This window comes from Pezoporus flaviventris, unplaced genomic scaffold (genome assembly GCF_033815535.1).
Source record: "Pezoporus flaviventris isolate CSIRO_AGI_PZ_B2104156 unplaced genomic scaffold, CSIRO_AGI_Pfla_v1 ptg000015l, whole genome shotgun sequence".
Taxonomy (NCBI): Eukaryota; Metazoa; Chordata; class Aves; order Psittaciformes; family Psittacidae; genus Pezoporus; species Pezoporus flaviventris.
Window position 1 is genome coordinate 11,880,848 of NW_026892563.1, and position 22,824 is coordinate 11,903,671.

At 40.0% G+C, this 22,824-nt stretch overlaps 1 long non-coding RNA gene across 1 annotated transcript; it reads left to right on the plus strand.

Moving 5' to 3' along the window:
* Window positions 1–69: 69 nt before the first annotated feature.
* On the plus strand, window positions 70–21,374 carry LOC133269316 (uncharacterized). The gene is made up of 3 exons (XR_009743409.1): window positions 70–215; window positions 4,710–4,835; window positions 21,238–21,374. It is a non-coding gene; the product is annotated as an uncharacterized LOC133269316 (long non-coding RNA).
* The last annotated feature ends 1,450 nt before the right edge of the window (window positions 21,375–22,824 follow it).

The window sequence follows — 22,824 nt, forward strand, 5'->3', positions numbered from 1 at the left end:
GAGGCCTGAGGCATGCCTTGCTTGCCCAGTCACTGTGGCAGTGGTGGCCCTGGGGCTTAGCAGCCTCGGGCTTTTTGCATGTGCAGTATAAGACTTCTTCACCCTGGTGATGTGTATAAAGTCCTCAAAGAGGCTCAGAACAACTCATGCTGTGGATGAGAAGGGGTGTCATGGCTGGACAACGAACTGCGTGCCACTGTAGCGTACCACACACGGTGAAGACATTGAAAAACAAGCATCGCAGTGTCGTGGGTATTCCATGTCCCATAAAAACTAATAACCAGATGAAAAAGTGTGAGGCCCCTCAAAGAACCAGGTTAATGTAAATGTAAACTGTGAAACATTTAGAAAGATGAAATTTGGAATTGCCCAACCCCAGTTTACTCCTTCCCTCAATGCCACAGTTGGGCTTTGGTAGGCTAAGAGCCACACAGCTGTATTTTACAGCTTTCATTTTGTTTTTATTGTGTGCAGCTCCATACAGCCTTTGTAGCCATAATACAGAGGTAACTGATGCAGTAAGTACAGCTTCAGAAATGTTGTGGCAATATGAACATCAAGAAAAACTGTTCAATTATCGTAAATAATAAAAGAAAATTGGAAACGGATTGTTTTAACACGTTTAAAATCTCTCATTTGAACTCTTCTGCTGCAAATACACAAGACAGGCAATTACACTGAAAAAATCCTACTTTTTCCCATGTCATAAAGCTGTTTTTATGGAGTGAGGTGTATCTTGCTACATGCGAACTATGCATTTAGGATTCTAATTAACCCCTTAATCACACCAACCTTAAGAGACATGCAAAAAAAAAAAAATGTTCTACATGAAGGTACTTCTTAAATCAGCTCTGAGATTGAAGTTAGCCTATAAGATCTGAAGTTAGCATATAAAATAGTGACTTGCTTGTTGACTGATTTTTATTACAAGCATTTGCAGGTGATAGCATGCCAGAAAAAAAACTTGGTAATATATTATTTTTCTTAAGATTTTCAATGAATTGAACACACTTTTGTTTCTTACAACTTGTTCTGACCAACACCTAAAATCTCTGGACTTTTCATGTTTAAGCATAAATGATTCTTTTCATTCATTTCCCAACCAATAACAAAAAGCTCGTTGACTTTTATTGCTAAATGAATTACAATCGTTTTTCTCGCACTAGCAGTTTGTTAAAAAAAATAGAGTCTGGAGTGTGTTATCCAGTCCTTACAATGAACAGTGGAAGGAAGCACACTCGCAAAACTATTAACAGCTGCTTTGCTGGCTTCCTTCATGATGCCAAGTCTGAACAAAGGCAGCCTAGCTAACTCATCACTGGTATCTCTAGAAAAGGTTTCTGTTATCTAGATATTTTGTGGTCTTCCTGGTTGTTGTTATTCTGGGTTTATACCTGAGCATACACATGCACGATACTTGCTGTACCCTGAAGTGGGTTGCATGGCTGGCTTTCAGTGGCTCCATTTTTTTCTCTTGGGGAGATCCCAGAACATAATTTTTTACTTCTGTTTAGTCTTCTGTCTGAGCAGCCTTTAATTTCTCTTGTTCATTGTGTAGGTGAGGCTGCAGAGAGAGAATACAGAGAAAGGATTTTCTGGATTGTCAATATAGCCACCTGATCTCACATTATCTCAGTCAGGGCTTTGAAATTTCTTATCCCATGCCTGACAGAGACAGTTTTAAGTCTGTGCAAGATTTCCAAGTCAGATGCCACTAAGGTAAGGGAGGCAACTAGAAAGTTGTGCTTGGATTGTATGAGCCTGCTGGCTGAGATATTTTCTACTTTCTGTTGCCCAAATCCTTAATTTTTGGTTTCACTATTTTTAACTGATCATGCAGCAGCACTTCTCAGATGACTTTCCTCATGTCTGTACAGGCAATTACATTAATTTCCCTTCAGAGTGGAGAGCTATCATCAATACTTTTTGACAATTAATATTAGAAACTGCATTATATTCTACATACAACTTCTGTTTGCATCAACTTAGCTATTAAAACTAGCAAATGGCGGTGTGCTTGTTGAATTGAGTTTGTCTTAAAATACGTAGGTGCGCACTGACAAAATGCTGGGTACTGAATTTGGTCCGAAGCTCAAGTGTTGTCTTGTGACCCATCTGTTAGGTTGTTTCTGCATCTCACATGGAATTGTCAGTCCAGCTTCAACTCCAAACTTAATGCCACTGTCTTGAGGTCCCTCTGATCTTGGGGCTCACTCTCCTTAGTGGTACAAATGGCCATGTCTGCACCCTTCTGCCAGATATACCCCATGGTGCTGTACCCTCAGGATACCCACACACCTCACCAAGTGCATTCACACATCACCTGGTCCACAAGCCTTTACAGCATTTTTGACAAGACTGGCCTTGCACTTGTTTTGGATCCCACCTGCAAATACACCAGGCAGCCTTGCCTCCTTTTGCACCCAGCTTGCAGAGTCACGGCAGCATGACAAGCTGAAAAGAAGGATTTTGGGAAAAAGCCAGAGAAAGACCTTTTGGCAGGTTGTGGGACACTGGTATCTCTCTTCTGGGATCAGGATGCTCCCAATTCCTAACACAAAAGACATTTCCCAACAGAAATTTGGGAAAATGTCTTTTGTACACAGTACCAATTGTGTACAATGCAGTAGGTCTCTAGCAACCATAGCCATTGTAGTTAGCCTAGCCACCTCTTCAGCAGCTTCTGGGTGGCTGCTAAAGTGCCTTACAGCTGCATGGGGTCTGCAAACACTGCCTATGGGATTGGCTTGATGCCAGCACAGAAAATGCCATCAGGATTGCTTTCTTCCTGCAAACTTCACAACCTGTGCAGAGACAGCAAACTTAGGGACTCCAGAGATCCAGACTATCTTGGAGAGCTTTTGACCAGTCCCACTGGTATAATGGTATAATGGGTATAGAATCCCCCAAACCCATTCAGACTAAGTGCACATAGGCGCTTTTGTTAAGCTATCCAGAGGGACAAATTTTTCAAGGAAAGGTAAGCAATTTAAACTGAGGCCACATTTTTGCGTCATTCCTAAAGGCTCTTTATAAACAAAATGACTGCACAGAAAGATTGCTCTCTTCACTCTGTAAGCCCTAGCTACAAGTTCAGACTATGCATCCACCATCTGACCACGTACCTGTGACAAGCAAGTTCACTGCTACGGCTTGCAAGAGAACATACATGGCATACTTACCTTACAAACACTAAATAACCCAACTCGATAAGCAATCTAAAAAAGAAAAAAGCAGCAGAGAGCCCCCTAAACTTCAAACGCCTGCGTGACTCCAGTGGTAACAGCTCCTTTGTGCTTCTGACCAGATTTCCAAGCTAGGACACACATGCTTGCATTTTTAACTGTCTTGTGTGGTTAATTATAAAACCTAAAGGCAACACACGCTGCAGGGCATCTACAGTAGGTCATATGTGAGTGAAAGTTACATTATCAGCAGATTAAACCTAGAAAGTACTGTTTGAATAACCTGGCTATAAACATATTGGATGTAGTGGATGATTGCTTTTCAAAAACTGGACTGGATATGCCATTATTCAAAGCTCAATAGGCTGGAAAATGGTAGAGAAAAGTCTTCTCAGGCACAGGAAGGGATTTATTAGTTTCCTGGGTTAGCTAACAAGAGTTTAAATGGTCCCTTGCTGAAGGATTAAACTAATAGTTACAAAAAGAAAAACGTTATATTTAGTGTGCCGTGAGAGGTTTTTAAACAGGTAAGAACCAAAGACTTCACCCAAGCAAGATGCCCTTGGATCCACAGCACCTGCATTTTACTTACAAAAGAAACCCAATGGGTAGTGTCAGGTCAGGCTGTGCCAGGACACATTCCCATCAGCCTAGCCTGGAAAAGTAAGGAAATAAAATATTAAGGCAGGAGACTGATCTTTCCTTTTCATTTTATTTACAACATTGTTAATAATGCAAGCCGATTATCCATTAGTCTTCTGATCTCACCTCTGATCTGTTGTTAGACTTGGAGTGCAGCACAGAGCTTTGGCCATGACCTCATGCTATTGTATAAATCCCATCAAGGTGTTTGGATGGACTGTATGCCATGCATGGGGCAAGCACTGAGAGGGGAGCTAGGCTCTGCAGTAGTATGCGTCTGGTGAAGTTGAGCTCGTTGTTTTAGGATCTCTCCAGGAGGTAGCTAATACTTAAGCAGTGGGAGCAGACTGTAGAAGGAGATGACTACTGTGACTCACAAAGGTTAATCTTTCTCAGTCAAAATGCTTAAGAAAGACTGGAGTGTTGAGCTAAATCTGAGGCTTCTTGTGATTACCTAGGGAGAGAAGGGTGGGGAGGGGAACTGAGAGTCTTAAAAAAGCAGAAAGTCTTGCAAGGCATTGGAAGGTTCTTTTTCATGTGATAGGTCTCAACGAGATGCAGCTCTTGTCATATTCTTGTTAAAAATTTTTCTCATGTTTATGCAAATTGTCTTTTTGAGGGTTTTGTGTGTTTTTCAGGATCCTGCAAAGTTTGTGTTCTTAATTTGTAGTCCTATTGTGAGAAAAAAGAAAATAAAAGTTTTTTAGCTTTTTGGAGGTAACCTTTTGTCTACTGTATATCCATAGTATAAAATTTCAAAGAGTACTGATTGTAGTAGTGTGTTATTTTACAGAAATTATTTAAACAGCACTTAACCATAATCTTCAATATTTTAACTTATTTTAAGAGACAAATATCCAATTCCCTTATTATATCTTGTAGATATTCTGGAGTTCCCTGCCACTGTTCCCTGTTCAGACAAGCCTCAAGTACTCGGACAAAGTAATGGAGAGAGCGAAAACATGGACTGACAGAGGACCTTCTGGCAGTCTGTTTTGCAAAGGAAGTGTAAGTAATTACTTTTTTAGAGAAGCTATGAGGATGAATCAACCATACATACTGCTTCCACAGTTAACAGATGCTCCTGTTAGGTTTCTGTAGTGCAGAAGTCAGAGAAGAATAAAACTTTTGCACAGCTAACAGTAATAGGATAATAACTGGGCAGGACAGATCTAGAAATTGTCCACACTGAAAAAGTTGAGGACCCTCCAGAAATGCCTAAAGAAGTGCCCAATGCTCCAAAGAGTCCAAAGAGTTTCAGGCTTTTCTTTCTGTGAAGCCCCATGCAAAGAAAAGGTTAAAAATGCTAAACTGAAGGGAAATGTAGTAATAATGTTTTTCATTTTCTTGCAAGAAATGAAAAACAATATAGAACTGTAATGAATAAACACTAGACAGTATACAAAGAGAAAAGATAATTCATGTGAGTCATCACTGCTAGCAAGGAAAAACCCTCAGTCAGATACTGCTCTGCTCATTGACTGAGACACCTGGCTGCTCTCAGCTCACCTCAAGCTCATGAAGAGCCCTCCTACAGCTCCTCTGCTTCTGAGTTTTAGCTGAAATAAAACTAAATACATTTCCCTCCAGACAACTGAAAACATGCCAGCACAGTCAAACATGAGACTCACGGAGCACGGGGCTGCTGCCAACTGCCCTGCTCCCTGTGGCTGTATCCCCTTCCTAGATGCAGATCTCAAAATAACATTTCTCTGGCCAAAGGACTGGCTTATGTGGGCGGCCCTTAGATTAGGAGAACTGGATTTGTTTTTCAAGGGTAGTTTTCCCTCAAAGACTGAGGCCCCTGGCAACAAGGGAGACAGACCTGAAAGTCAGAGAGGCATTCCATGTTGCACTTTTATGGAGTAATGGTACTTCATCACCAGAACTTCTTCCTGACTTCACAACAGCAATGTAAAAAATTTAATTTCTTTATAACAAAGTCTTGAGAAAATCCCCAGAGGATCAGACTGTTGTTCGGTTACCTGTTAAAGCTCAGTAATAAAGACATTAGACTATATCACAGCATGGTTTCCAGTAGCACTGTTGTTTTTTCCAGTTTTTAAATACTCAAATCTTGATTTCTGATAAAACAGTAACACAGTTTGACAAAAACTGAAAGCTGCCATTGCCTCTGATGAAACTGTTCACAGACAGATAACATTCACCTTTTCCTCTGGTTTTCATTAACATTTGTTTCTGTGGAAATATTCCACCCACCCTGACTCATCACCACTGATAGTCTCCAGCATTTATGGTCTCTCCAAGGCCTTGACAATGATTTTTCCAGAGAGCTAAACTCCCCTGAGGAAGACCAAACACTACTATGCAGAGCTTTCAGCACATGGCAGGACAGAGGCAGTGCCATCTGTTGAAGCTGTTTGGGACATAATTCTGAGCTAAACATCTGTAGCAGCAGCAATCCTGAATCTGAACTTGAAAATGGTAGGGGTAGGTATTAGAGGAGGAAACCTAGTTTCTCTTTTTGTTGTTGACTCATTGCATTGACAATGAGCAAGACACTCTGGCTCTATCTACAGAAGTTTTTGTTGTTATATATTTGCTGGTGCAGTTACAAGTCCTACAGGCTGCAGCAACTGTGAGAGTGTGGTTGAAGGGGCTCTGGTTCAGGCATCAGTGTTTTAACGCTGTTCTCATTCAGTCTCATCTAGAGTTACTCAGAGGAGGAGGAGGAGTGTGGGAGATCTGCTTGGTCCACTTTCCAGCTGGGATCAAAACTAGCACGTAGAGTTTTCTAATCTCTTCTTACAGCCACAAAACACATACTTGCTCAGAAGAGGTCAAGCAAAACCAACAGACGTACAGGCAGACAGGATTGCTTCTTGGATGAATCTACTTAAGTTCCCCTTCTAACTTCTGTTTCATACTGAAGGCGCGCTCTGCATATCTGTCAGATGGCAAACCCCATTTTGAATGTGGAGCTTGTTTGCTCTCTTGTGCACTGAGGTTTGGCTGAAGTTGTCACAGGGAGTTGTGTGGAAGGTGCACTGGCTGCTGCTGGCAGCTGATGTGTACCTCAGTGCTCAGCCCCAGGGAGCCATATGTGTGCTGCATGGACACAGGTCATGCAGGAGAACTGGGCTGTATGTTGCCTGGCAGAGGAAGAGGTTTTGGAGATTCAGCTGCTGGGCACCGTGTCCAGCATATGTGTGAAAAGGGACAGTAAGCCGAGACAGACATTGTGACCCAAAGAAGGGTAGTCCTTCCAGACTCTGGAAAAAAATGATTAATACCTGAATAAAATGAATAAAGGTGCACAAAAGTGGGGAGAAAATTGAAGTTATGAAAATGTAGAGGCCTTATGTATGTGTGTGTGCATGTACAATTCTGTAAGTTATGTAAGGTAAGATTAGGAGTGTCCATTTACCTCAACTTCCACATTTCTAAAGATGTGGATGCTTTCAGGACTGCCCCAGGACCAGTGTGGATCCTGGAAAGTGTGGATGCTTATGTTGCCAGGATATTTGTGTGTTGGCGTTAAGCTCCCAAGGCCTTAACAGGTGTGCTCTGGGACTCCACTTCTCTGAAGGGATACTGACTCATCAGTACATACCACAGAACTACACCAAGCTGGCTGGAAACACAGAAAGCTGACAGGGGTCTGTGCATCTCAAAATAGTTAACACCCATGTAGTCAACCACGCAGCAGCATCTACCAGAGGGAAGTACAGCAGGGATGCACATTACCCACCAGCTTTTGTCCAGCAGGGACTTCACCCTGGAATTACTGGGAGGGTGGTGAAACCAGGCAGGATGTTCTGATAATGATCATCAGTGTATATGTACTTTATCTCTTTCTTCCTTTTTCATGACATATCAGCACAGTTAAAAAGTAAACTAGTGAGCAGATCAAAAAGCTGGGCATTAGCAGATATTCAATTTTAATTCAAATATTTTTGAAATGCAACTTCACGGCATATTATCTACAAATTTTGCTTTACAGTGTTTGGTGGTATTTATGTTTTTGCTTATTTGTATTTTGCATATCTTATGTGTATTCTATACCCCATAGGCAGTTCCTGAATTCAATTTAGATACTTATTTTTAGTCCTGATTGATCAGGACCAGTAAGTAATCTTCAGAAAATTTGTTTGTTCGGTTTGTTCCTGTCTTCTTCCTAAATCTGTTTGATGAGTGGGTGATTTGTTTGTGCTGTCGTTACAAAAAACATATGTTGATGTAGTCTTATGGAGGAGTGTTTTTATTATTTTAAGAGTTCGGTTAGGGATGCTTCCAAAGGAGTCATAATTGCTCTTCTAAGTACAAAGGCTGAACAATGACTGGCTTACAAATAATGCCAAAAATCTGTTCAGCTCAGTCTAATTATTTCAAAGACTAAAATCTGTTTCTCAGAAATGTCTTCCTTCCAAAGTCTGAACTTTCCAACATACTAAGAAAGTTCTGTTTACTTGAGTTCTCTATGGGTTTATAGTCCAAGTGCCTGGAACAAGGGAAAGTATCGACTCTTTTGTGTATATGTCAATGTATGCAAAAACTTTAAGGCTGCCCATGTCTTCATGTGAAATGCGTTGTGCCACAGTATAACCGAGGACAGATCCTGCAAGGATTTGGGGCATAGGTAGGTTTCCTGGGTGAGCAGGCTGAGGAAAGCGTAACACATGGCTGAATATCCTTGTGGGGTGTGCAGGAACCAGATCAATGTGCTTTTTTTTTTGTGTAGGATACTTGTGACCTCCATGAATAAAGGAGCCGGCACAGTTTTAAGCAGGCGATGATTTTCACTTTTGGGCCATTTAGCTCCTATCCATTAGGAGAGTAGGACCAAACTCCTAGCTGCCAAGCCGGTGGAACACCTACTTTACAACACTGGGTGAAAACAGTTGGCAGTAAGTCAATGTCTAGTGCTTTTACTCTGCTGACATGAGCTAAGACCCCATGCAGACTACCGGTGCTGGGGGGCATTGGTTGTCCTTTCCATGGTCATGGTCAAAACTGGAGGGAATTTTTTGCCAAGGGACTGGCAAAAATGGCTGGTCAGCACTCCTGGAAATACTTCTTTAGGCTGTTGGCATCACAGGTGAGCAACAGATAGCTGCTGAAACTAGGGTTTGATATAAATCATAGAATCACAGAATAGTGTGGGTTGGAAGGCACCTTCAAAGGTCATCTAGTCCAACTCCCCTGCAGTGAACAGGGACATCTTGAACTAGATCAGGCTGCCCAGAACCACATCCAGCCTGTCCTTGAATGTCTCCAGGGATAGCGCATCTACCACCTCTCTGGGCAACCTCGATGATACCAATTTACTCCATAACTATGAGACACTCGTTGAATATGTGTGATGAGCCTAATAGTGGCAAAATTGCTCCCTATATTGGTTGGTCTCTAAAGGACTTGGTAAATACTATACTGGCAAACTGAGAATTGCTGAAAATGCCTCAGTGCCCAGTAAAAGCTATGGTAGAAATTCAACTATTTATTTTATACATAAAGTACTAGATAGGGACTATTATTCAGTGCTGCAGAAGTAAAGAAAATGAAAAGAGGAAAACAGCTGTGCAGCTGGCCAAGACCTTGAAAAGGACAGACTCGTCACAATCATATTCAGAAAAAAAACAGTTTCAAACCTCCCTGCTGCAAAACCTCCTACACAACCCTTGCAGAGAGCCTTTGAGAGGAGAACTATAAACAAAGGAGTGCAATAACACGGCAACATTTTGTGAGCCGCAATGTGGAAAATAAATGCCACACATTTATAGGTGTATGTCAGCCAAAATAAGTTTCAGATGAAGCTTTGTTGTGGGTTGTGATAACAAATGAATAGAAGGGGGAAAGTAGAAAATACCAATTCTGCAGTGAGAGACAATGTGTCAAACTAAGTGTCACACTAATGGACTTTGAAAACAAATGCATATATAGAGTTTAAATGCTATATAAACCATATATATATTATATAAATGCCATTAGGCTATAAACATTACATGAAACATATGCACATGTTTTGTGTGCCTATGTATATATAAATACATATATAATGTAAACTCTGTATTAGTAGATTATTGGTGAAATGAACTGTTTATTTTTCTCCATAATCCAGCGAGTTTATAGGGGAAGTTGGCCTGCTGGTCAAAGCCACAGCCTGGGATTTGGCCTCAGGTGTTATTTTGTCTCAGACCTCTTACATCACATCGGAGGGGGGGGTGGTGGGGTGGTGTCTCTATGCCTTATCTACAAAGTATCTGGCAAAGAATTTAAGAGGCTAAATAATCTAAAGACTGAAAACCTCAAATCCATATTGACCAGGGCTAGCTAGATACCTTAGATGAACAAAATAAAAATAGGTATTTATTTTCTGAAGGATTCCTTTGTGGGAATTCCTGCTCCATGCTTCCTAGTCTGCAGAAATAACTTCTGCTGATCATTGACTTTTGGGATTTCTCATGATTGTAGCAAGGCATTTGAAAGGCTGTGTGAACGAAGAGCTCTGTCATGGCTCTTGTCTGAGGAATGGGGACTTCTATTCCTGGCTTTGCATTGATTTTGATCCAGGTTCACTATGGTAAAGTGCAATAGACTGAAAAAAAGAGTCAGGTCACATTGGGGTATTCTCACACCACCACCACAGGTTGCTGCAAGCACCTCACTGTAAACCTCTGTCTTAAGAGGACCAAAGTCGCAGGTCTCTGTGCTCCCTGGTAGATGAGGTCAGGAACCTGGGACCCAGCTTTACAAGGGTGTGCTTCCAGCAGGGAAGCCAGCCTACATGGTGCCTACCCTGAGAACAGCTGCTTGCTCCCAACCCTTTGCTGGAGCTTCCCAGCCCTTCCTCATGCCACTGCTACAGCTTGTATTGCTATGCTGTCAGCAGGTTGCAGAAGGAACTGGAGCTGAAAGCCATTCTGCCCCCAGAAGGGGTGTAGTGCAGGGAAACACATCAAAGAAAGACACAGCCCTGTTCCTGTGTCTTAGATTTGCAATCGCTGGGATTTTGTTGGGCCCCTCAGATGGTGGCATGAGCAGACCTTGAGCAAGGGCAGACCAACACTGCCTCCATGTGTGGGGTGAAGCCAACGAATACTCACAGCCTGAACTCTTCCAGTGTATTTTTCCTGGTACACAATTCAAAACCAACCCAAACTACTCTGCTTTTGAAATTATACTGAAAAGAATTGCCTTTCCTAGGGTTCAATGAATATTGGATTGCAGGATCTTTTCTTGTTGAATATACTCAGTGTTTCCTTTCATGCTGTACTAGCCAGAAGCAAACTGAAGATACTGTCTAGCATTGTAGTCTAAAGCAGTGATCACACCTTTATGAAAATGAAGTTGTATTCGCTGTAGGTTATGTTTGTACCATGACCAGTGGGACAGCAGGTATTGCAGCAGCTTTGGTGTAATGCTACCCCTATGTCTGCTACATGGCACCTCGTGCCTGTTATTGGTGGAGGCCAGCAGGATGGACAGGACAATGGCTTCCCAAACCTGATCTGCAGCTAAACCCTAGGGCAGGTTTCTGGTTTAGCTCCTAGACAGAAACCCACCCACTGGTTTTCTTTGGGAAGAACAAGAATTCAAATACTGTTTTGACCTGGAAATTGTTCAGGCTACCCTGAAGGCAAAGGGAAGGTGATTCTTCAAAGCCACAAGAAGAAAGTATTTTAATTCACAAATTGTTTCCCTGATTTAAAAATGTCAATTCTTATGCAAAATTTTCCTTACTCCAAACCCACACTGGGTTCCAGTTACATTTCCTTTGAAACCAGAAAGCGATAATCCTGAAATGCAATAAAAGGAACTAAAAATACACCCCCCACCCCCCCCCCCATGCCTTTCCCTGCCTCCCCAAATGTTAGAGGAGCAAAACCGGATGCTACTGTGGCACGAATTTGGGGGCAGGAGCAAATGGTACAAGATGCCATCAGGGAATTGGTATATTTAGCACAGGAAGGGTATTTCAGAAGAACTTCTTAGTTAGAGCTACATGCAGATGGGTTGTGGCTCTGGCGGAATAGCTGGCAGGTGCTTCTGTGTTAAACGAGCTCTCTGAACAAGTAGCAGATACAGCCCTCTAACGGGGCTTGTTCTGTGCAGTTACATACCTTGCACCAGAGGGATTAAACCCCCCCAAAATGCACAGGGTAGGTAACAAGGGGAAGGGAAAATGCATACCTGTCATCAGTGGCAGCGTTCCTTGGGTGAAGGCAGGGTTGGGTCCTGCCAAGAGACTGAGCAATGATTTCACAACCTATTTGTCAAGAAGGATAATTCTGAGGTAATCCGTATCTGAGATGCTGCCTCACGCCACTAGCAAGAAGATAATGCCCATCTTCTGTCCCTGTAGAGTCTGTTTCAAAGGAGAGTAAAGCAAGTTCCTCTATCTTGGGAGCAGAAGAAAGGCTCTCCAGAGAGAGAGGTGTATGTGAGGCTTAAAAGGTCTGCTGGTATTCTCATGCTAAATGTTCTTACAGCTGTCCACTGTCGCTTTCACATGTGCAACATCTATGAAATACTGCCAAATTGCCATGTTAGAGTTTGCCTACGCTTTGCAAAGTTGTGTGTGGCTACAGATCATGCAGAACAGAGGAGATATGGGCTCCTTGCTCCTAATAGGATTCATCCATTGCCCTGTAATGGACTTTTATTAGTTTGTAATGAAATGTGAGGAATTAATCACAGCTGAATTACACTTATAAATACATTTTATACATGTCTTTTAATGTGTGTATGCATGTTTGTATGCTTTTTATTACCCTGCAAATGCAAAGTTAGGATACAAAGATCAAAGAATTCAAATTTGTTCCTCAGTGAACAGCGTCGCTGCTTTGCCACACAAAGCCAGGCTGGGAATGAGCATAAAGAAGCAAGGAACAGGAGGCTTCCCCTGTTGGCAAGAAGGTGAACTGACAAATTCAAGAGGCCAGAAAAATCTAATGAAATACTGATCTTGATTCTCCTTCCTTGTTTTTTACTCCCACATCACCCTTTCTCAGCAGTGTCCTCTCAGCTGGCTCAGATCTATCCCAGGGGTCTCTTATCTGTCTGGATAGCTCAGTTTATTTTTGCCCTTGGCTACTGGGGATGTCAAGTGAGGATAAAATTGTGGGTAGACAAAACATAAGGACATTTCTACAGTGAAATATGATACATATTAAAATCAACTCATTCATTAGCACTCACATTGTGAACTTATTAAATGCTCTTAGTCAACGGATAAGAGTTCCTAGTTTAATGCGTAGTGCTGCAAACAGCTGCTTTCTGTTTACAAAATAAATTGCATCTTCCACAGAATAAAGAAAAACTGTGATATGAATTTTTATTTATTTTCAACGTCTATAAAAAAGTCCTTTGGTACCTTACACACATAGCAGCGACTCAAGTCTTCTTTGTGTAACTGTTAGCTAAAGGGCAGTGTTGTACAAACGTGGTTTAACATACAGTGCCATGCCTTTTCCCTTCTGCATATTAATTAATGCGGACATCAAAAGAATTTTAATGACATTTCGTAAAATCCCTTTAAATTCTGAACTCATCTTGAGATCTCTGTGCAGTGCTGAGGTCTTTACCTAGTGTGAAGATTGTGATGAAAGTTGCTCAAGTAATAGCAATATTGAAATAAGGAATGGAAGCGCACCATTGAACTTCAGAGGTAAACCAAGGGTCATCCTTTCACACTTGGAATCATGTGGACACAGGTAAAATACAAAAGTAGTTTACATGCAGAGGACTGCTCAACGCAGATGGTGGGAGTGAGCATAGTTTGCATAGACTGCAGGTTGTGATAGGTATGTAAATAAAGGTCTGTCATGGAGAAACTGGAGGGTGTGATCTTTTGATCTCAAAAGGTACCTCCAGTGGCCTCAGATGGCTTTGTAGTCCTCTCTTCTCTCTTTAGCCATCTGGGATATCCAGAGTACTTAGAGAAAGACACTCCAGACACACTGCAAAACCACACACATGTTTGTGAGTTCTTGTCTAGCCCTTTTCTCCAGCACAAATCACTGTATCTGCTTACATTTCTGTCTCCCAGAAATCTGTACCCTCTCTCACAAGGCTCAACACCCACTTTTTTGAGGGGCCTCTAACAAGAAGCCCTCCCTTGTGCATCTAGCAGCATGGTGCATCTCTTCCCCCTTTGATGGGAGATACAGATTCAGTCCTCCTCCCCCTCCTTGCTCCCAGATTTGCACAGCTCCCCTGGGCACAGGACTGCACATGTGCACACCTTTTCAAAGGCTCTCCTTGCCAGCTGTGACCATTACTTAGCAGACCCTCCCCCCTTCCTGTTACTGGTTTTAAATACAGATGTATGCACTAATAAAGGACAATCTTGAAAACAAATTGCTTCTAATTTGCACTGAACAAACATTATTTAAAGAAATTTTCCATGTACCTCCACATAAGGCTACCTAAGGAAGGACCGATGGTGATGCTCTCTCACAGTGGTCACCCATGAGCACAGCTACATAGAGCTGTTCAGGAAATCGAATGCAGGACCCTACAGCTGACTGCACCCATCAGGCCAAAACACCTTCTGGCCTGGTTTCAGACTGACACTTAGAAATGCTCAACCATAAAGAAACATGGTGAATTCTTTAAGAAAGTAGTAAAATCAGGAAGCTAAGTTGTTTCTGTGCTTCAGGTGAAAAAAAATAAAAGAGGCAGCAAAGTACAGTAGAGTAAAAGTAAATCAGAAGAGAGGCAAACAGCTGTAAACACCTGCACCTAAGAAGATTTCTGCAATTGCTTACTCATTATTATAAAAGTGTCGTGGTTTAAGCCCAGCCTGTCACTCGGAAACCACGCAGCTGTTTGCTCACTCACCCCTCTTTTTCTCCCCACTCCTGGAGGGATGGGGAGGAGAATCGAAAGAATGTAACTCCCATAGGTTGAGATAAGAACAGTCCAGTAACTAAGGTATAACACAAATCACTACTGCTACCACCAGTAATAATAATGATAAGGGAAATAGCAAGGGAAGAGAATACAACTGCTCACCACCTGCTGACGGATACCTAGCCCGACCAAGCAGTGATCTAGCCCTTCTGGGTAACTACTCCCAGTTTATATACTGGGCATGACATGCTGTGGTATGGGATACCTCTTTGGCTAGTTTGGGTCAGGTGTCCTGCCTCTTTTTCCTCCCAGCTTCGCCTCCTCCCTGGCAGAGCATGAGACTGAGAAAGTCCTTGATTGGAGTAATCATTACTTAACAACAACTAAAAACATCGGTATTATCAGCGCTGTTCCCAGGCTGATAGTCAAAAACACAGCACTGCACCAGCTACTAAGAAGGAGAAAAATGACTGCAACTGCTGAACCCAGGACAAAAAAGATACAGATCTTTTTTTCTAAATATATGAAAACATACAGTAGAAATTCCTACAAAGCACTCTCAATTACTTGGGTACAAATAAGGGCAAATTATGTTCCATTTTTTTTATGGTAAATACTATTTACTGCATCATACCCTGCACTAATTTTCATAGTTACACAACAGATCACTGTTGCATCAAGTCAATAGGACTTTGAAAGTGTAAGTGAGGAAAGATCTTAATCACACTGACAAATTAAACAACCACAGGCAATTACTGTGAAATCAGAAAAAGTATATTTATACCACACATAAAATTGAGCTAGTCTGTCTTTTATGATGATAGTCAAAGAAAATAAGTGCAAATAGATCCTTTATAAGACAGGGGCAATAATTACCGATTACATTGTAGTTACCCTGTTCATGTCTAAAGTATTAAGTACAATCCTACAAGGTCTTCAGTCATGTTTTATAGCAGCTTTTGATTGGTCTTGCTACCATAAAACATTGTGGTTTCTAAGTTACTAAACGCCACTTTCTGTTAACTTCCATTTATTTTTATTTGGAAAAGAAACATATTTTGCAGCACTGTGGACATTATATCAATTTCTTTCGTAGTGATCCTAGAGTAACCGCTGCACTAATGGCATCTGAATTAAGAACAACTGAGCAAAAGATTTTTCACTCACAACCTCCCAGCAGACAAATAGATAAATAATCCAGAATTATTTGGCTCTTTCGTAATTCCCCATATAAAATAACTACTTTATGCTTGGTGTAAGAATAAGGTGACTAATCCTAGCTGTTGTGGAAAGCAGCTGTTTGCTAAACCCATCTTCAACTTACTGCAAATGAAAATGTCATCTGTAAAGGTCTCTGATTTTATTAGGACAATTCATCACAGTGATTCGGCACCTCCTGAAGCAAGACATTATCGACTCCTGGTTTGGAAGAGTTAATTCACTGTGCTGCAAACTGATGTGAAATGGAGGAATTGCAGGGGAAGAAAGTTTTAGCTTTGATATGAAAAATTAGCAGAATGAAACTGAGACCTCAAAAGGAGCTTTTTATAGAAAAAACACTATAAAGCTGAAATTCTGTTCTGGCCTCCCCGTTTACTCCCAGCACTCTGGTCAGCAGGCATACTAACTGGTGACAAGTTCTGTGGGCTTCTCGGTCCTTTCTTACAACAGGGTAACCTCTGACTAAGCTACTCATGTCCACAGCATCAGCTATGTAAAATGTTACTATAAACACATCATTTGCTTTCATTCCAGTGAATCCTCAGCATACATCTTTATACAAAGAATAGTTATATCCCATACACCCTGCATTAATAAATGGAACATAGTTTTGACTGGGATAATGCCTAATTAAAAGTGCTGCCACTTTCCTGTAAGTAAAGGGGTAAGCTCAGCTGCCAGATTTTTTTCCTGACAGGTTTGAATTTCCAGAGATTGAAAATCTTGTAGTCAGTCTCTCCATATGTACAGCCTTTAAACTGAACTGAAATAGATGGCAGAACCAAAAAGGAAGACTGACACAGTAAATCACAATGATTTATGAGCATTTAGGAATACAGGAAAAAATACTTTTTTTCATTTATTTGAAAATAAATACATTATTTATAGTCTTAGTTCTCATACAGCACAGAATATTTTGGGATTGTCCTGCCAAATTGAAGGAATTGGATCTTACCAATTACAGGGTCACATTCTGCTATCCCTTGCATGTGTGTATATGCAGTTTCAGATATTAGAGATTTGCATGTGTATATATGCAGTACAGATTTTAGAGATTAAATCCCTATTTTATTAGTCATCCTAAAACATCCAACCAGTACAGAGTTAATCACTGTTTTTTGCATATCTTTCTCTATCTAGTTTTAAATGTTCAAAGCAGTTATTTATGTTGCCATGTAGGCATCAGTAGCTAAATGTTTGGTAATAATTAGCCTGAATCTTGTATTTTTAAGTTTAATCTACTTTCTTTTGGTTTATTTTAATGAGTTACATGCTAGTTCCCTTCTTGATGCTGTAGGGCTTCTTCAGCTTATATATTTCAATTGCATATCAATCCTGAATATTTAAACCTGTTTTAGAAGAACACACAAACACCTGGCAAATTTGGGGACTGGGATAACCAAGAAGCACAATAAATACAGTCAATATTCCCTTTCTTGCTGACAATTTTAGTCTCTGAAGCTGTAAACACAAAACATCAAACCTTGGGATTCAGACCTTAGGGAGCTTACTAACTCCACTCCACTCCACTCCACTCCACTCCACTCCACTCCACTCCACTCCACTCCACTCCACTCCACTCCATTGCTCAAGAGACTGTTAATTAGGATAATCAGTAACAGCTTCATCTGTTTGAGTTTTTTTACATGTTGCTGTAAATCATAACTTCTTATCTCCCTGACAGTTTTCTGTTCTTTTGTAAATTTCCTAGTTTTGGTTGTGTTTTTGTTGGTTTTTTGTTGTTGGTTTGTTTTTTTTTTGCTGTTGAGATGAAACCGAGATCAATATTTCAAACGTGATCGCACAAGTCTTGTGAAAAGAAGGCAATACACGCTGGTCTTGTATGTCCCACCTCTGTTTAATGAGTTTTTCAAGTTTGCTTTCTTCTTCTGAAATAATTTCAAAACCAGCTTGGCAAAGGATGCATAACTGGGAATACAAAACCGTATGCAAAACTATTTATCAGTTAAACAAGTAAGTCTGAACTACAAAAAGTTCACAGAAAGACAGCAGGAAGATAGGCTTAAAAAAGCTGCAAAAGAAGGTTTCAACTGCAAAAAAAAAAAACACACCAAAAACCCCAAACCTTAGATAGAAATACAATTTGGGATTATGAACATCTGCTGTAAAAAAGAAAACACCAAAGAATGTGTTAATGCATCAGGAAGAAAACAATAAAGGATTTATTAAAATTCTCGATATAAAGAAATTTCAGGGACAACAGAATCCTGAGTCTGGCCTTCACCCTACAAAGTCTGCTTTTCATCACTTAGCTGAGATAGAAGAAAGAATTTACTCTGTTTTAATTAAAGAAGCTATAGGCATTTAGAACCATTTTTAGTTTATGTTTGACTGAAAGTAACAGTGAGATTTTGAAAGCAAATTAAGGATGTAAGTTTCAGATATTTGCATGATTCCTTTGATTTATAGGAATAAAACCAGCTTCTCCTTCCTCCTCAGTCACCACACTAGAAAGCTACTTACCTTTTAAACTGTTCGTTAATTGTTTTTTTCTTATTTGATTTCACAAAAATAGATGTTGCACAAAAAATTAGCAAGACACAATAAATAAGAATGTGAGACTATTTTAGCAGATGCAGTAGAAAAAGAACAGGAGATAATTTTATAGAGGATCCTATAAATGTTTACTATATTTGCATGCTTGACACCAAACAAAACTGGGTAAAATGTAAAAAGAATCTAAATCATTGACTAAGTAATAATGAAAATGCTTGTGTTTTTTAAATTGCTTTCATGCACTGTACTTTATGATGTACTAATACATTAAGCTTGTTGATGATCCTTAGTTCTGCTTGAAAGCTTCTGCACTGCAATGCTTATTTAAGTAGCCCTTCAGTCAGGTAACAACTACTTTTAGCTCATTCTAGTTTTCTTCCTATATCTTGCTCTTCTTATGCTTTAAAGATGATTTTCTTTAGCCTTTTCCAGTTGCATTTATATTGGAAAAATGTAATAATGTACCTTTACATCTTCTCCACAAGATTTGGTCTGTTTGCTTTGGTTTTCATGAAATAAAATACCATAGCAATAGTGTATTTTGTGTTCTTGAGTCTTACTGTATTGAATTTAAATCTCATGGATGTTGATTCACAGCTTGGAATCTGTATTATGTGAACAAAGCTGACACTGTTTGCCCTAGTAATTATCAGATGATGAATCATCTTTTTCTTTCCTGTGATACCTTGCTTTCTGCACAGCCCCATGATCGCTAGGCCTGCATGAAAGTTGCAACCAGAAATACAACCATTGGTCCATAGAGGGAAGGACATCATTTTCCCCCTTTGGCAACAGCATAGCTTTAGATCAGCTTCAGCAGGCAGCAGCATTCTTCCCCTAATTCCTGATCCCACTGAAGTTAGTGGGAAATGTTTCACTGATTTCAGTACAACCAAATTTGTCTCTGATCAAAACAAAATTAATATGGGGAAAAAATACTTCCAAACAGTTTAAAGATGAACACACAAAACACCACATTGGTTTTGACATATCACTCTGATGCAAAGACAGGTCACTAATAAAATATTTAACTTCTCAGTACACCTCTTTAAAAAAAACAACAGTACCATCTGAATTTGGAAAGTTCCACCTGCTGAATTCCAACAGAGCAGTGCAAGCACGACTTATCACTTTATTTCCATTGTAGAGGAACAGGATACTTCCAAAGAACTTGTGTTTGTACACTGCACTACATGTCATCATGTCAAAATGCACAGTCCCCAAATATTTTTGTTTACAAGCTGCCACATGGAGAAGCCAACTGGCATGTTGTTTAAATATTAATTTCTGGTATGTGCTTTGTATACAGAAAAATCTGATTTATGAAATGCAAGATAGAAACTTGTAATTTTTTTCAGTATATACCAAAATAACTGACTGTGCAGAAATCATGGCTACATCCACAATACATTCTGAGATGCTTAAATTGCTTATTTTTTAAAATTGGCTAAGATTCTTTTAGTTGAAAAGGGCTCAAACTTATCACTACTATATTTTAGCAAAACATTTTAATATGCTGGATGTGTTACTGACAAAAAAGGGCTGATCATCTAAGTCTGATGCAATAAGATTGTAAGTGAAATATGATGGTGAGGAGACAGAGAGGAAGGCTAAAGGCTACAGCCTTTACAGCCTGGTAACTCAGATACCATACGCACATCTTGTCAACTCGGATAAAGTATTTTAAAACATACTAAATATGGGCTAATACAGTGGCTAAAGTTTGTGTAACTTGTCCTCAGCTGACCTTGGTGGAGTTCTGCTGATTTACATTAGAAACTCCTGGTAGTGATTTAAAAAAAAAAACAACCAAGCACAAAACTACTGTTATTCCAGATGGAATAACTGTAAACCCTTTAAATAAGATATTTTTTCAGGTTGAAAGTTTCTGTGATAAAGTATCCAAACTTTATTTTCTCCTTGGTCTCCTCCTTTCACCCTCAGCCTTCTCTTTCCCTTCTTCCTGTTCTGCCTCAGAAAAAGTAGAAGAAATACAGAAGAACAAAAAGGAGGATAAACAAAGATGAGTATGGCAAGAGTTTTTCATTTTTTAGTCTCACTGATGATAAATGAAAATAATAAACCGAGGAAGTTCCATGATAATCTGTTGTCTTTCCACTAAAAATGACAACATAATAAAAGGTTGATGTAGAAAGGTTTAACAATCTAAAATCATGTCTTACACATTTTATTTTGTAATTTCTAACAAGTGGCTCACAACACATGAAGCTCAAAGTAAATGTCATCAACTGAATCTAATGGCTTAGCCTATCTGAAAAGGGAAAACATCTGCCTAAGAAAAAGCACTAAAAAAAAAAAGACTCGGAAGGAAGCAGCTTGACAGAGCACTGCTACTGGCATTAACCATCAAGGGAAAGGAAGATTCCAACGAGACTTGGTTGACTAATTAGACAAAGGCAGAGTTAAGATTCTGAGAGCTAAGATTGCCTATGCTACAAACGCCTTTCTTTAGTTGCTGAATAATCTTTAACGTCGCCAATCTTCCTATATAACCTGTTCTTGCTTATTCTTGCAAAATCATGGCTTTTATTGTCATCAGTGCCAACAATAGCAGTAAGTAGGGTAACAAATTCACTATTTGTTAATTACGTTATAAAATGTATGACAAAAACCTCATATTCTTTCCAAGAAACCACAACTATTACTTAAATTTCATGTGTAAATCAGTATGGGACACAAATCATACCAGATTAAAAGCAGACGCTCCATGTAACCTTAGACTAATACCATCTAACAGCACTATGCAAGCTGACAAAAACCTGGGCTTTAGTCCTCTGAGCACTTTGGAAATGATTACTACTGTCATTACATATAATGCTCATACATTTCTCCACAGAAACAAGACTACTTTTTAACAGACGAAGAATGAAAAATGTCTGTGAAGCTAAACTGGAAGATGTAGAACCAACAGCTGTGAAAACTCTAACGGAGCAGTCATTGCATCATGCCAGGAAACACCTCTGCCCAAAGACAGTGCCGTTTTTTCCAGCCATAACACAACAGGGCTGAGAAATTCTCTAGTTTTTAAAAATTATTCCAAGTAAAGCATTTGGTGTACAACTTTCGTGACTCATGAGCCTCTTCGGTAAGGATCCTGAGCACTCCTTCTCTCTTCTGTATGCATTACATCCTTCAGTGTGAGGTTCCTAATGCTTCCTAAACATATGGGAACATAACTGCTCTTTGCAGGTACGTACTCCTAGCCGATGATTTCTGGCAAGTGTTTCTTTTTCTGTGTTTTTGTCACAAGAGAATACCCCATATTTGGAAGCCTGCTACTTTGCCTGCAAAAATGCTAAGTAACTTCTTTAGCATCCAGCAGAGTCCTTCACTGCAGTGAATGTATCATTTTCCCAATACATTACTCTGGAAGTTATCATTTCTCTCCATGAATGATATAACTGACAGATTATCTGACAGTCAAGATGTCAAAATATTTTTCTTCAGTGTGTACTTGCAAACATTAGAACTGACTGTCAGGATATTGAGCTTGGATGAAGTTTGCTTGATTGCAGAAAGCAAACTGATTTTTAAATATTATAGTCAGTTGCTTTGTTATTGAAGAATAAATGGAAATAAAGTGAGGGCATAAATCCACATGAGAAACACACAGACACTATTTGCTGCCTTCTAGACCCAACACTTTTCATTAAAAAGTAAGATTACTTACAGATAGGACTTCGCAACAGTGGGCTGTAGACAGGTCAAGTGGCAATGAGGCATGTGCTGTGGACAGATTATACAATTTCTCCCTTTGCTTGGAAAAAAGGCAGGACGTGCTTTGCATCAATTTTAGTGTGACAAGGAGGAAGCCTGGAAAAACTTGTGAGCACACACATTTCTCCCAAAAGAGAAGGATAAATTTGAGTTAGAAATCCAAAGGCTGACTGGACAATGAGAACTGTGCAGTGATTTTCATTAGAAGGCTGTGGAGGAAGGCCAAGAAAGGACAAAAGAACAAGTGCCAACTGAGAACGTGGGAACAGGTTCAATTGAGAAGTTATTTTTAAAATACTAGTATCTATGTGTAAAAATAAACATGATACCTTTAGGCATCAGTCTGGGATACAAGCTAACTAATTGCCACTATTTCCTTCCCTCTGCCATTTCTTGTATGTACAGGAAAGATTCCCTCAATAAGCAGCTGGAGGACTATTCTATCCAAACTTCATTTAACTGTAAAAGCAGTTACTCTTGTTTTGCTTAAGGATTGTACCTCAGACTATTGGGCCACTATTACATGCAAAATCATATGAAAGCAGAAGATGGTGTTGACAGAAAGACTTCGATAAATTTCTTGCATGGTGCCAGCCCTTCTTCTCCCTACGTTAACTGTTGCAGATAATTTCTCTTTTCCTCAGACATTCGAGTCTATGCTATACCAGCAGTACCTGAACTTGCTGCTATGGCAAAACTCATGTCT